This window comes from Berghia stephanieae, chromosome 6, assembly GCF_034508935.2.
Source record: "Berghia stephanieae isolate SIO BIC M18660-M18661 chromosome 6, UCSD_Bste_1.3, whole genome shotgun sequence".
Lineage (NCBI taxonomy): Eukaryota > Metazoa > Mollusca > Gastropoda > Nudibranchia > Aeolidiidae > Berghia > Berghia stephanieae.
Genome location: NC_088365.1, coordinates 60,650,421 through 60,666,791, shown reverse-complemented (window position 1 = coordinate 60,666,791; position 16,371 = coordinate 60,650,421). Strand labels below are relative to the sequence as shown.

Genomic DNA, 16,371 nt, shown 5'->3' with positions numbered 1-16,371 from the left:
TTTCGGCCTCTTCTGCAGTTCTCTCAATACTTTTCCTCATAGTTATGTCTTGCGAAGTTACCGTTCATTTTTCATTTCAGCTAAATCTTTCTATAAACGATCGGTGAAGATAACTGAACGTTGTGTAGATCAGCGATAGTTTATCTGACTATTAATGATAGTTATTAATGATAGTTTATCTGACCATTAATGATAGTTATTAATGATAGTTTATCTGACTATTAATGATAGTTATTAATGATAGTTTATCTGACTATTAATGATAGTTATTAATGATAGTTTATCTGACTATTAATGATAGTTATTAATGATAGTTTATCTGACTATTAATGATAGTTATTAATGATAGTTTATCTGACTATTAATGATAGTTTATCTGACTATTAATGATAGTTATTAATGATAGTTTATCTGACTATTAATGATAGTTATTAATGATAGTTTATCTGACTATTAATGATAGTTATTAATGTTAGTTTATCTGACCATTAATGATAGTTATTAATGATAGTTTATCTGACTATTAATGATAGTTATTAATGATAGTTTATCTGACTATTAATGATAGTTATTAATGTAGTTTATCTGACTATTAATGATAGTTTATCTGACTATTAATGATAGTTATCTGACTATTAATGATAGTTATTAATGATAGTTTATCTGACTATTAATGATAGTTATTAATGATAGTTTATCTGACTATTAATGATAGTTATTAATGATAGTTTATCTGACTATTAATGATAGTTGATCTCCGTTCTTTTAGAAATGGGTGTTGCTAATGCAGTAAAAAAAAAAAAAATGGGGCTTAAAGGCAAACATTCAAAAAATTTCCTCCTTTTTTACTTTTTTTTTTGTCACCATCAGCACTGAACTATCATCTCTTGTCAACCTCAAGGTTCATTCCGACATAATACTGTTTTTGGACGATAGGTCACAATTGCTGGGAGGTTCTTACTGTGTCTTCTATCCCCTTATAACTGTTTCCCAATTTGCATGCATTCTGTCTTTGTCTTGTTATGAGATTACTTGGTTTTGTCCTGACCCTGGCCGGAATACTTGGCTAGGAGGGAAACAAGTCAAATGCATAGTTATTGTTTTGGGAGATGATATTTTTTTTCTTGTAAATCATCTCTCCGTTATGTATTATTATATTTGAATGTATAATGAAATGTAAGCATTTGATTGTATTCCTCTTTGTTGGATCTTGTGCTTGTGTCCGGATGAGACTTAAAGGTGATCTCAGACTACTAAGTACATTGATGGTCTGCTCTTGGAATCTACATCTGATCCCTATTTGTCTTACTTTTTTTTGGGTGCTTTAATTGTAATTCTAGAATTTGACTATCCCATTTTGTTCCTTTTTTTCTGGCGCTGATATAACCTAATAGTGTTGCAAGCGCCGTAAAACAAAACAACAATATAAAAACATCACAATGGCTTTGACTGAATTCAGATTCACAATGAAATAATTTCTTTGAAATATTAATTTTATAAACAATTTTTTTTCTTATTTACTGTTTTTGGTAAATTTTTTAAAAAACGAATTATTTTTATGTAGCCAAATGGATGCAAATTTATCTTTAATGATTTTTAAGTTGTAACCAAAATGTCTGCCATGAAGCGTGCAAATGTGATTCATTTCTTCCTGTCACTCGGGGTGTTTATGTGAAAATGGGGCTATGGGAAAAAAGGTCATTTTCCTGACATTTTTAACCAAAAAAAGGCATCAAATTATAGAAACTGAAAGAATTATAGAAATAATCTACCATTCATGAGGTTCCATCGGTTGAACAATGATTGATAAATGTCTTAAAAAGCTGAGAGACTTGCTTGCATCAAAAGACACGTATGATTTGTTTCTCAAAGTGACAAAGAAGTGTTTACAAAGTATCAACTTACTTAGCCCACTGTTTGGACACTGAGAAACTAATCCTGTTGTGCGTTTTGGCGCCAATCTATCGGTTATTGAATTTTTGAAAAATTATTATTCAACCCAGAGAATTAGATGGAAACTTAAAACATCCGCTATTTTTTTTTCTTTTAAATCAGACCTACCAACCTCAATTTGTGAAAAAATTCGTAATTTTCAAGGGGAGAAAAACCGACAGGACTAACCATGAATGAATCCTAAAATTTACAATGGGCCCTCAAAAGTATCAAATATTGCTTCGAAATTCGGATAATAAGTAATCTTTTCCAAATGTTCCTTTTGTCTCAGGTTTGATTGAATCAAAGTTGCATAAACAGTAGTAGTAGTAGGCATGCCTCCATCATATAGGATATAAAACAAGAGATGAAGTGAGTAGAAAAGTGCCAGAAGACAATAGAGAATAAAACAATTTCGCGGCGGTGATGGGGGTTTGAACCCGCGACCTTAGCGCTGCAAGCGCATGTTAACTCACTATGAACCATTCAATATCACTGGTAACTAGAATTCATAATATAAAAGTTATTGGATCACAGCATTCTGTTCATGGTGGCATTCTTCTTTCCTCAGGATCATGACTTCATCTCTCTACTTTTTTATTTTTTTATTTTTTAAAATATTTTTTTTCATAGATGGAAAAAAAAAAAACTTCAGTAAACTTATTGATATTATTACATATCATTGCAATGCTGTAAATTGATAATACTGATGGAATGGGAGTGCCTGTGTCTTTGGTTAAAAGCAGACTACATCCTGGGTGGGGTTCCCAGGGAGGTACGTGCTGTCTTCTATCCCCCTGTATCTGTTTTCCAATTGCTTTCTGTCTTTGTCTTGGAATGAGATTACTAAGTTTTGGCCTGACACTGGCCCGAGTCCTTAGCTGGGAGGGAAACAGTCAAATGCATAATTATTGTTTTGGGAGATGATATTTTTTTCCCTTGTAAATCATCTCTCTGTTATGTATTATCATATTTGTTATTTTGAATGTATAATGTAAGCATTTGAGTGTATTCCTCTTTGTTGGATTTTGTGCTTGTGTCCGGATGGGACTTTTAGGTGATCTCAATCTAAGTACATTGATGGTATGCTCTTGGAATCTACATCTGATCCCTATTTGTTCCCAGTTCCCCTTTGTCTTACTTTCTCTTTGGTGCTTTAACTGTAATTCTAGAACTTTTTACTATCCCAATTTCTTCCTTTTTACTGGCGCTGATATAACCGAAATGTGTTGTAAGCGCTGTAAGCGCCGTAAAATCATTAAAAACAAACTTACAGATCACTTTCAATACTTTTGTTACACACACACACGCGCGCGCGCGCACGCACACACAAATACATACACACAACAAACCAAATGACACAACAAAATGTTGTGATTTCTTGAATAATATTCGATGATCAGCTGTTATGAATTGCCCCCATGTTTTTTGTTTTTATTTTTATTTTTAACATATTTGTTTGTTTTGAGTTGCTGGTTACATACTCTCTAGTCAATAATGAATGAATGAATGAAAGGTTTCAATACGAGAGTCTGCTGTCTGTCTTGTCACCGTTCCTGGTATTGTTATGAAATGAATAGTTCGATTAAACAAACAACAACCAATGGTTTTTGTACGTAAAATATCTAGTTGTAGATGTCATGATTTTCAGTAGTCAGCATGCAAATGTTAATTGTAAATATTTACTGTAAATAAATGACTGTATCAGTAAAAATACACATTTTGTTCTGTCCTTTTTCATGTTAAAATCGTCGGTTATTTGTTTGTTTGTTCTTTTCATGGTTGTTTTTATTGGGGGTTGTTTTTTTTAATCCGACAAAAGAAATGGTGGTGATTGAAGTTAAAATCAGATCTGAACAATTTTATTCCGAGTTTTGATAAACTTTTCTCGGATAAAGAAAAAGGAATATATTTCGAAGTTATCATTGATTACCATTCACATTCTCCTTCTTCTTTTTCATCATTATCATCATCGTGCGGCTATGTGATCTTGTGGTATGACACTCACTTTCAGATCGGAAGGTCCTGGGTTCGAGCCTCGCGCTCAGCGCATAGTTGAGTCCTTGGAAAAGGGTCTTTACTCACATTCTCTCACCATACTCAGGTGTAAAATGAGTACCTGGCCGTTAACAGCGTTGTCTTTGTCCGAAAAATTGTTATATCGCCTAACAGGCGTCATGTCCCGTCCTACATGTTAAATGTTGCTGTTGACCAGAGACCCCTTGTAAAGCGCTCTGAGCACATTTAGTGGATATTGCGTTATATAAAGCTCATTTTTCTTTTTTTTAATCATCATCATCATCATATTCTTCTTTGTGAGCAGATGAAGTGGAAAAGTTGGGGCCTTTGACCTCCCCATGTTGGGCAAATGGTCACGCTGTGTCTTCTATCCCCTTATATCTGTTTTCCGAGTTGCTTTTTGTCTTTGTCTTGGAATAGGATTACTTGGTTTTGTACTAGCTCTGGCCGGAGTCCTTGACTAATGAGTTGACTTGTCAAATGTCAAGTTATGGGAGATTATATGTTTCCCTTGTAAATCATTATGTATTGTATATGTTGTTTTGAATGTATATTATTGAACGCATTTGAGTGTATTCCTCAGTGGGATCCTGTGCTTGTATCTGGATGAGACTTTTGGGTGAACTCAAGCTAAGTACATTGACAGTATCCTCTTGGAATATGCATCAGTTCCCTATTTGTACCATTCCCCTTTGTCATAATTTTTCTTGGCGGCTTTAATTTTAAATCTACAATCTTTTGACTATTCCATTTTCTTCTTTTTTACTGGTGCTGAAATGATCTAAATGTCTCGCACTGGGTGGGGTTCCTGACCTCCCATAGTGGGCAGGGAGGTACTTACTGTGTCTTCTATCCCCTATATCTGGTTTATAACGTGTTTTCTGTCTTTGTCTTGGAATGAGATTACTTGGTTTTGTCCCGACCCTGGCTGGGAGGGAAACATTCAAATGTGTAGTTAGTTTTGGGAGATGATATTTTTTTTTCCTTGTAAATCATCTCTCTGTTATGCACTGTATTATGTTTTGTTTGTGTATTTTATATGATTTGTAAACATTTGAGTGTATTCCTCTTCGTTGGGACCTGTGCTTGTGTCTGGATGAGATTTTTGGGTGATCTCAAACTAAGTGCACTGATGGTGAGCTCTTGGAATCTACGACTGTTCCCTATTTGAACCAGTTCCCTTTGTCTGCCTTATTCTTGGATGCTTTAATTGTAATTCTAGAAGTTTTTACCATCCCATTTTCTTCCCTATTACTGGCGCTGATATAACCTAAATGTGTTGCAAGCGCCGTAAACCATTAAAAACAAACAAACAAACTACTACTACTACTACTACTACTACTACTACTACTACTACTACTACTACTACTACTACTACTACTACTACTACAATTACTACTACTACTACTACTACTACTACTACTACTACTACTACTACTACTACTACTACTACTACTACTACTACTACTAGTACTACTACTTTGTACTAGTATCATCAACATCATCCTCACTATCATAATCAGTATTGTTATATCAGTTCTGTTAAATGTCTGCATGTAAATATGTAGGGCAAGGTGGGGGAATTCCAAACCCGGGGATAATTCCACGCCCACATTCATTATATCAAGCTCTTCGCAGAAAGAATGCAAAAATACCCATTGGATAATGTTCTAACTGTTCAAAGTTTTACCTGCCTTTGATTTCTATTTCCTGTTTGTGCGGCTATGTGGTCTAGTGGTATGACACTCGCTTTCGGATCGGAAGGTCCTGGGTTCGAGCCTCGCGCTCGGCGCATAGTTGAGTCCTTGGAAAAGGCTCTTTATTCACATTCTCTCACCGAACTCAGGTGTAAAATGAATACTTGGCAGTAAACAACGTTGTCTTTGTCCGAAAAATTGTAATATCGCCTAACTGGCGTTATGTCCCGTCCTACATGTTAAATGTTGCTGTTGACCAGGGACCCCTTGTAAAGCGCTTTTAGCACATTTAGTGGATATTGCGCTATATAAAAGCTCAATTTTATTTTTTTATTTTTATTTTAAGAACCAGCTACTTTTACTACTGTTGAATTCTGCCAATTTTTCAAATTGTTATGAGCCCAATGAAGGTAAGTACAACACATGGTTTTCAAATATGGCAAAATGTTGCTAAATCTTCTTCAACTTTGAAGCTCAAGCTAGAAATGCTTAATCATTCATCGGACATGTAAAATTTACCCCCAAACCTGTTCTAGATGCTTTAAGTAAGTTGCTGAGCCTATTTTAGATTCATAAATGTCAGGGAATTTCTCGTGTCTTTTTTTGTGAAATAATAATAATAATAAATGGCATTTATATAGCGCTTTACCCCAATGTCGCAGGCTCTAAGCGCTTTACAGTGATATAAAACAAAACATATTACCAGTGAGACAAGTGTGAAGGAAACGTGATACGAATTCAATTTAACAACAACAAAATATGAAAATAATATTGCAACATTATGACGTAAAAAGATAAAACTTTAAGCGAGATTTGAAATATTTGATCAAAATCCCATGTCTTATCCTATCTTATAAAGGCTTAATATAGGAATTATCCTTTAAATCCCTTATACAATAGTTTATAATGACAGAATATCATATAGCTTGTATTGTATCATTCACAGACAGTTTTACACAACTTTGAATGCAAGGAAAAATGTGTCAATACGGCAATGTAAAATCGAAAAATACTCTCATAGAAAGCTTGTAATTGAAAATTGGTCATGATCGAATGAATCCTAAATGTACAAAGTTTATAGCACAATGAAATATTAATGACAAAAATATTCATGAAAGCAATAAAGATAATAACCATACATAAGTCTCTGATAAATTATCATGATTTAACATTGTTTCAGATGTCATGCATTTTACTTGTCATGAAAGTAATGGGAAATTTTATCCACATGACAATTTAAAGTATATTATAATAGGTAAATAAATAAATGGATAAATAACTAAATCAAACAAACAAATAAATGAATAGATAAAAATAATTAACAAAATGAATTTGAATTCAGAAATTAATCGAATTATTAATTTTCAATTTCTATTTTAGTAAAATAGAATAAAACATTTTAGTCATACTTAAATCTCAAAGACTTTAACTCCCTATCAACTAAGATTTTAAATTGATTCAAAGAACATGCAATTTTTGTGTTTTCACTATACGTATAATAAATGAGTTCTGTTTTATTTTTGTCTGAAATCTTGGAATGTATTAAATATGTGTCGCCTCTGGTGTACGTAATCTTGGAAAATGTAAACGAAATTGATGGATTTATAACATTTATATTATGTATTATCTTGGAAAGCTGAATTAATTCTCCCCTAATTCTTCTGTATTTGAGACTGGGTGTCAAGCGGGTGCGGAATACGATTCAGTAGTCTGATGTCACGCGCCCGGCAACGGCGGCCATCTTGGTTCTAAACAAAGAAAATCATTACTTTTTATTCTTCATGCTAGCTAGAACTTTTCGTTCCCTTTTCGTATGCCTTGTGATCAGAATGTGTAAAAGTCAAAACATGATCAAATTTATGGGGTTTTTTTCCTATGGAAACGCTTTTATGCTCGCCGGATAAATATTTCATACGGGCGTCCGCCATTGTTCCGATAGTTTAGAGCCAGTGTTACTAAGTTACCATGCGTCATTAGGAAGGAAGTGACGTTACGACTACTGAATCCTATTGGCCCAACATAGTTTACTAATTGTTTTTCTTAGAAAAGCACATCATCCAAAATTCTTGGAAGCCTATTAAGGGGCGGTTTGGGTCAAATTATTAGGAAAATCCTTCGAAAAATTGATTTTGAAATTTTGGTGGAAAATGATATTTTATTATCTTAGAAATAATATAATTGAAGTCCAAATTCTTAAAGTAGACTATAAAGACACGAAAAACAAAGTCTAAAATGGTACAGGTAGTAAGGAAAGTGTGAAAAACGGGAAGCCATTTTGCTATTTTCTCAATATGTCATTTTTCTAAGGGTATGGGAAACTGTGTCAAACGTTTCTCAGAATCTTTTCAATGAAATGGTCTGAAAATTTCCACAGTTATCACAGAGATAACGTATTATGTCACATCAGAGAGATTGTTTTTGATAAGATATGTGAATTTTGAATTATAATCCTAATTCTGAATTTTTAAGATCAATTTTGTCATAACATTTTGATTCTCAACTTTGTAATGTTCTAATAAAAATTCCATAACCTAAAGCCGTAAAATCTCTCTGTTGTGACACACTATGGTACAATGTTGACAAGAGGGAAGAATATGGAGGTCATTCCTTCATTAGTTTTTTGTGGAACGTTTGCCACAAGATTGTTATATTTTTTTAATGTCAGACCCCAAATTAGGTCGCAAAATGGGTATCAACACAGATAATTAAAAATTTTCACCATTAATGTTGTTTTTAACCTATATTGACGATACAGAATGATTAAAACCGCCAATATAGGTAATTAAACTTTTTTTTTAGAAAAGACCCAAACCGCCCCTTAATACTGTTTGAATAATAAGCCTTATTGTGGGCCTACATGATGTCACTTATGTATGCCCATGCTTAAGAGCTGGATCTAGAAGGGAATCAAAATGTATGTTCATGTTTTTATCCATTTTCTATAGCGATTGGCTTATCATGTTGATGAATTACAAGAAAAGACGATGTCGTATGACCATGTAGATATGGCGAAAGTGCGGCTATGTGGTCTTGTGGTATGACACTCGCTTTCGGATCGGAAGGTCCTGGGTTCGAGCCTCGCGCTCGGCGCATAGTGTTGAGTCCTTGGAAAAGGCTCTTTACTCACATTCTCTCACCGTACTCAGGTGTAAAATGAGTACCTGACCGTTAACAGCGTTGTCTTAGTCTGAAAAATTGAAATATCGCCTAACAGGCGGCATGTCCCGTCTTACATGTTAAATGTTGCTGTTGACCAGGAACCCCTTGTAAAGTGCTTTGAGCACATTTAGTGGATATTGCGCTATATAAAGCTAAAAAGAAAATAATAAAAAAATAAAAAAAGCGGTCGATCTCGTTACATCTGGAGGGATGGGCTGCAAATGTGCTGCCAAATTATACAACCTAAACTGGGGAACAGTCCGTGACCATGTCAAGAAACGATACAGCAGAATAGAAGATACTGCTTACTCAAACTCAAATCGCTAGACTGCACCTCGGGATCGATCTCCGTCCCTTTGATTGTGAATCGAGTGCTCTACCAACTGAGCTATCGGAACACCCGCCTCGGTCTATTGGTCTCATGTCATGATGTACAAAGATTGTTGTTGTGTTCATTTCAGACCTTCATTATTGTTCCTGCTTTTTTACTTCTCGCTTTTTACATGCTTGTCATGATGGGTGTGGAATTACCCAAAATGTGAATATGTTTTTTTGTTTTTAAGGGTTTTACGGCGCTTGCAACACATTTAGGTTATATCAGCGCCAGTGTGAATAAAGAGAAAATTAGGAATTTATGAAGTTTCGTTCCTTTTTAAAAAAATATTATTTGTACAGAATCCAAGTGAGAATGGCCGTGGGATATTTGTATTCTGTTTGTGTGTTCACCTCATCAATAGAAACTTTATGACAATAAACTGAAAAAGTTGGGCGTGGAATTCCCCCACCTTGCCCTATTATAACTACCTCCACTTCCATGTTGTAACGATTAATTCAGACAGTGACAAACAACAATCCAACCAAAAAAATAATTGAGGTTTTATATAGCGCAATATCCACTAAATACGCTCAAAGCGCTTTACAAGGGGTCCCTGGTCAACAGCGACATTTAGCATGTGGGACGGGACATGACGCCTGTTAGGCGATATTACAATTTTTCGGACAAAGACAACGCTGTTAACGGCCAGGTACTCATTTTACACCTGAGTACGGTGAGAGAATGTGAGTTAAGAGCCTTTTCCAAGGACTCAACTATGCGCCGAGCGCGAGACTCGAACCCAGGACCTTCCGATCCGAAAGCGAGTGTCATATCACTAGACCACATAGCCGCAACAAAACAGAGCACTAGTTACAATTCGCTTTGTCCGGAATATAATGTATGATCATTCAGAAAAGTGAGCGGAGTATGCGCTTATTATGTTGACGATAACAATAACAAGAAATAAAGTAAGTAGGAAAGTGCCAGAAGACAATACTTCCTTGGAATTTGTGTGTGTTGAACCGTGGCCTTCGTAAAGTTATGGCCTGACACTGACCAAAATATGACGTCAAAATGCCAGTCTTTTGCCACAAAAGAAAACAAATCGTGAGTTGTATTCAATAGTTCAGCCAATGCAATAACTTGTTTCCATGAGCTCTACTAACGACATCTCACTAGACGGTGCAAAAACCAAATAATGACGTCAAAATGCCAGTCTTTATGGATTTCAGTATCAGGCTATAGATAGAATGCGCTTGGCCAAGGAGTTCACAACATTGCCATCCGGAAGTATAACGGACCAACACACAAACTCTGTGTAACCATGAACTTTTATAGTCTGGTTAATACAGTTTAGTGAGAACAACTCACAAACGCGGATGGCAAAAACAATAACAAAGGCCTGAGTGACGTCATCTGCATACTATATATAACATAACGACGGCTACGGTTGAACTCATGACCTCATGAAGTCGGGGGGAGCGGTTCAAGATAGTCATAGAGTTTGAAACCACTTTTTTTGTTTTGGAGTGGCGGTAGAGTCACGCTCTCCCCGGCCAGGCGGAGTTGTCGTACCAGTAAGGTCGCGGGTTCGAACCCCCATCGTCGCCGCGAAATTTTTATTCTCTATTTTGTCTTCTGGCACTTTCCTACTCACTTCATATCTTGTTATTATCGAAAAATGTATGAAAATTGACAAAGAATAAACATGGGACATAAAAGAGTGAACACGTTTTGTTTTTTGTTGTTGTTGTTTTTATTGCTTTATTTTGAAACTGTTTAATGGTACCATTACGTGGTGTGTATTTGATTTAACGTAAATAGATAGAATGTCATAATGTAATGTATTGTGTGTACAAAACGGTAGGTACCAAACAATACTCTCTCTCTCTCTCTCTCTCTCTCTCTCTCTCTCTCTCCCTCTCTCCCTCCCTCTCCCCACCCATCTCTCTGTCCCACCCTCTCTCTCTCTCTCTCTCTCTCCCTCCCTCTCCCCACCCCTCTCTCTGTCCCACCCTCTCTCTCTCTCTCTCTCTCTCTCTCTCTCTCTCTCCCCACCCCTCTCTCTGTCCCACCCTCTCTCTCTCTCTCTCTCTCTCTCTCTCTCTCTCTTCTCTCTCTCCTCTCCCTCCCTCTCCCCACCCCTCTCTCTGTCCCACCCTCTCTCTCTCTCTCCCTCCCTCTCCCCCCCCCTCTCTCTGTCCCACCCTCTCTCTCTCTCTCTCTCTCTCTCTGTCTGTCTTTCTTTCTTTCTTTTTCTTTCTCTCTCTCTCTCTCTCTCTCTCTCTCTCTCTCTCTCTCTGTCAAGGTATAAGCTCCCAGCTCCATACACCAGAACAACAGAATAAGTTATTTGTATATATATATATATATATATATATATATATATATATATATATATATATATATATATGTATATATATATATATATATATAATTTAACTCTCTAATGTTATACCACAAAAACTCAACATAGGAGACAATATTATTGTTCGTCAATATAATAATGCATAATATTTCTTCAAATATCACACATATATATATACATACATATATATATATATATATATATATATATATATATATATATATATATATATATATATATATATATCATGTGACAATAATTTTACAGTCGATTTAAATGTGAGCTACCATGCCAATCCGGTAATTAGTCGGTAAGAGATAAATGAAGTAATTTGAGTGTTGTCGACATGTACATATATGCAGGTCTGACACCCGAACCCGCTAATGGGCCTAGTTTTTAACATTGTTATAATGGACAAGATTTTGCGTCATTTTTTTAAAAAAGGTTTCCATTACAACAATGAGCCCATAAGGAATTGGGTTATCAGACCTGCAAATAAGTGCATGTCGGTGTTGAGCCAAAGCGTTAAAAATTAGAAGAAGAAAAATTATATAAAATAAGTTAAGAAAAAAACTCACTCTCCTCAATGGAGGTAATCATGAAAATAAATTACATTTGTATTGATGCTGTGCGTCTAACCAAAATACTCGGAACATTCGCCAGCCAGATATAAAGTACCAACACACAAAACTATGTGTAACTTTGAACGTTAATAGTCTAATTAATACAATTTAGTGAGAACAATTCATGAAAATGGCTGTCTAAAAATAATAACAAAGAACTGACTGAGCGACGTCAATTTCGTTCCTTCTATAGTCTGATAAAATTTAGTGAGAACTACTCATAAAAATGGCTGTCTAAAACAATAACAAAGATCTGAGTGACATCAGTTTCGTTCCTTCTATAGCGCCTTACCCCGGTTTCAACAGGCTCTAGGCTCTATGAATTTATCAAAACTCCACTTTCATCGTATTCACAGCTAGTTTAAGTTCAATTTTAAGCATTGAGTTCAACTTGATATAATACCGTTTTGGTACGATTGGTCACAAATGTAGACATTTGATCAAGAATAAAGTCATCATTGTTAGAATGGGAGCGATCTATAATTTTCATGTCTTGGTCCAACCAGGTCATCAATCACATGATTTGTTGCTGTCCAACGATTGGATATTTCTCAACAAATGTAAACACGCTGCTTTGTTTACAAATGTTATAGACATACCCATGTGTCCAGTCGAATAAAATGACCAATCGTGATGTTAGACATTTAAAAATCTGTGAACACTGTTCACTATGTGTGTCACTTTGGGCACATTTTACAATGTGACCAATGACCTCGAGCACATGAGAAGTTAATATAGATCATCCCCATTATTTATAGATATCTCTCGTTCAGTAATACGCTTCAACAGTCGTAACGTCACTTCCCTCGTAATGACGCATGGTAACTTAGGTAACTGGCTCTAAACTATCGGAACAATGGCGGACGCCCTTATGAAATATTTCTCCGACGAGCATAAAAGCCTATCCAGGGGGAAAAACACTATAAATCTGATCATGTTTTGACTTGTACACATTCTGATCACATGACATATGAAAAGTTTTAGCCAGCATGAAGAATAAAAAGTACCGATTTTCTTTGTTTAGAACCACGATGGCCGCCGTTGCTGGGCGACGTGACACCAGACTATTGAATCCAATTGCGTTCGGTTATCAGACCTGCAAATGTGTGAACCAAGGTTTCTACCCCTCTGATATCATTTTCTTGATGTCTGTCCTTGACATGTGTTCAGTCAATTTTCCTCCAAACAAAAGTAATGAAGAATTAATAATAATAATAATAATAATAATAATAATAATAATAATAATAATAATAATAATAATAATAATAATAATGATGATGATGATGATAATAATAATAATAATAATAATAATAATAATGATAATAATAATAATAATAATAATAATAATAATAATAATAATAATAATAATAATAGTAATAATAGATCGCACGGTATCCTCAACAATGAGGCTCTTGGCGCTTAATTATTCATGGAGTAACTGGTATGCAATAAATTAATATTAAAATTCATTTATTTATAAACAAACTGTACACAGGAGCAATTTAGACACCAAATAGCATCAAATAGGGTGTAAATTGTCAATGGGCATGATCTATATTACATTTCCATGTGCTCGAGGTTATTGGTTACATTGCAAAATGTGCTCAAAGTGACCCACATAGTGAAAAGTGTTCACAGTTTTTGAAATATCTAACATCACGATTGGTCATTTTGTTCAGCTTGACACATGGGTATGCTTACCACTTTATATCATCTCCCAAAACTAACTATACATTTGACTGTTTCCCTCTCAGCCAGGATATCCGGCCAGGGCCAGGACAAAACGATGTAAAATCTCATCCCAAGACAAAGACAGAGAGCATGTTGGAAAACAGATTCAGGGGGATAGAAGACACAGTAAGTGCCTCCCTGCCCACTATGGGAGAAACCCCACTCAGGCACTCCTTGTTTCTTGGAATTCCGAAAGTGTTTCAAATCGCTGTAGGAGCGATGATTGGAATAATTTATAATGGGTACGCATGGACGAAATATATATACAACCACCTGTCTTGATTAGCAGTGGAATTAGATACTAACTTGTTTGTTTGTTTGTTTTGTTTTTAAAGGTTTTACTGCGCTTGCAACACATTAAGGTCATATCAGCGCCAGTAAAAAGGAAGAAAATGGGATAGTAAAAAGTTCTAGATTTACAATTAAAGCACCCAAGAAAATGTAAGACAAAGGGGGAATTGGTTCAAACAAGGAACAGGTGTAGATTCCAGGAGCACACTATCAAAGTACTTAGTTTGAGATCACCTAAACGTCTCATCCAGACACAAGCACAGGTCCCAACTAAGAGGAATACATTCAAATGTTTTACAAATCACATATAATATAAAGAAAAAATAGTACAGTGCATAACAGAGAGATGATTTACAAGGAAAAAAATATCATCTCCCAAAACTAACTATACATTTGACTGTTTCCCTCCCAGCCAGGATATCCGGCCAGGGCCAGGACAAAACGATGTAAAATCTCATCCCAAGACAAAGACAGAGAGCATGTTGGAAAACAGATTCAGGGGGAAAGAAGACACAGTAAGTGCCTCCCTGCCCACTATGGGAGAAACCCCACTCAGGCACTCCTTGTTTCTTGGAATTCCGAATGTGTTTCAAATCGCTGCAGGAACAATGGGTGGAATAATTAAAATGCGTACGCATGGACGAAATATATACAATCACCTGTCTTGATTAGCAGTGGAAATACTAACTTAACTGTGAATTGAAGTTGTTATAACAAACCTACATAAAAATTATGACATTTAATCTAAGTCATATTACACGACATAACATTATTCAGAAGAAGCGTGTATGAAAGGTGCCAGACAAAGCAAGAAAGAAAAATGTAAGAAAAAAATACACCATCCCAAAAAATCAGCCGACCTCGATTCAGTTCTTTATCTTACACGGGTGCCTGCTCCTTAATTTTTTAATTTGATAACATTATTCGCATCGTATCGTATCGTATATTATATCGTAACGTTTAAGAGCTTATAGGATTTAAAACTTTTAAATACTCTGTGTAACTTTCATGCATAGATACAATTTTTCCAAGTTATATAAACAACATTTATCGTTAATTTGAAACTGATCGGTACACATCGCTGTTTCAAATTATTACAGATTTATTATACAGTATAATTAGTTATTTGATATTTACGTACTTCACATTCGACTACTAATCTTCTTCTTCTTTCAGCTTATCCCGCATGTTGCAGGGTTGCCATAATGAATGCCACATCTCCATGCATCTCGGTTCAGAGCATCATCTTCCTCCATGCCCAGTTTCTTCATATCGTCCTTACCCTTATCAAACCATCTAGTCTTGGGCGTCCCGTTTTCCTCTTATCCGCCAATTGTAAGTCCAATACTTTTCTTCCCGCGTACTCACTCTCTCGTCTCGTTACATGTCTGAACCATTTCAATTTATCTTCGCTCATATTTATTGATACATTCAACTACTAAACTGACAGTAAGGATAACTGTGTAGTCAAATCTCTTACGGCGACAAGTTATCTAAGTCGACGGGATCTACTTTAGCGACCATGTCTGGCTTAAAACAATATGGCCGATCTTATATTATGTGAACCACCGTCTCAAAACGGTGTTACATAGGGATGAATAAAAACCAGTAAAAGTTAAATTATTGCGAAATTTGAACGAAGGGTATTTTGCAATGTAAGAAATTATATTTATTCCACAACATCCCCCCCCCCCACCCCCCACCCCCACCCCCCTCATTGGACAATCCTATCATTTCTTTAAAAATACGCAATCGTTGAATAATGCTTTGAATGCGTAGTATAAAAAAAATATTCAACGAGTGTGGAATATTTTCGCACTATTTATTGATGGTAAATAAGGTGTAAACGACATAATATGATTGGTAAGTAAAAATAGACGTCTAATCTTTTGGTGCGCATGAATACAAATCCAACGTTTTTCTTTTTGTGTCAATGTGTCATTCAAGCAGATGGAGAAAAATACTAATTATGGTGAATCGAAGGTACTACTACCATACAATTGGTCACGAAATATCTAAGAATCTTAAATAGAGGCGTTGAATAAACTCGCAAGCTCGTAGTGTTATTTGGCACGATAAAAATAACTCGTTTAATAAATACAAAGAAATGAAAGAATCGCATATTATTCTCTAAATGAAGGCATGACCTATGACCTTGACATCCTTGGACTTTCCAACATGGTAACAACTGTCTTTTCTTTAATTTATTTTCAATATTGTGCAGGATATTGTGTT

General features: G+C 35.4%; 1 protein-coding gene across 1 annotated transcript in view; it reads right to left on the bottom strand.

The window, feature by feature from the left end:
- Positions 1-16,197: 16,197 nt before the first annotated feature.
- Positions 16,198-16,371, bottom strand: part of LOC144975369 (uncharacterized) — a 27,193-nt gene continuing 27,019 nt past the window's right edge. The window contains exon 4 of the mRNA XM_078919374.1: positions 16,198-16,371. This exon is cut by the window's right edge and continues 1,753 nt beyond it. The gene's annotated coding sequence lies outside the window, so the exon portion shown is untranslated.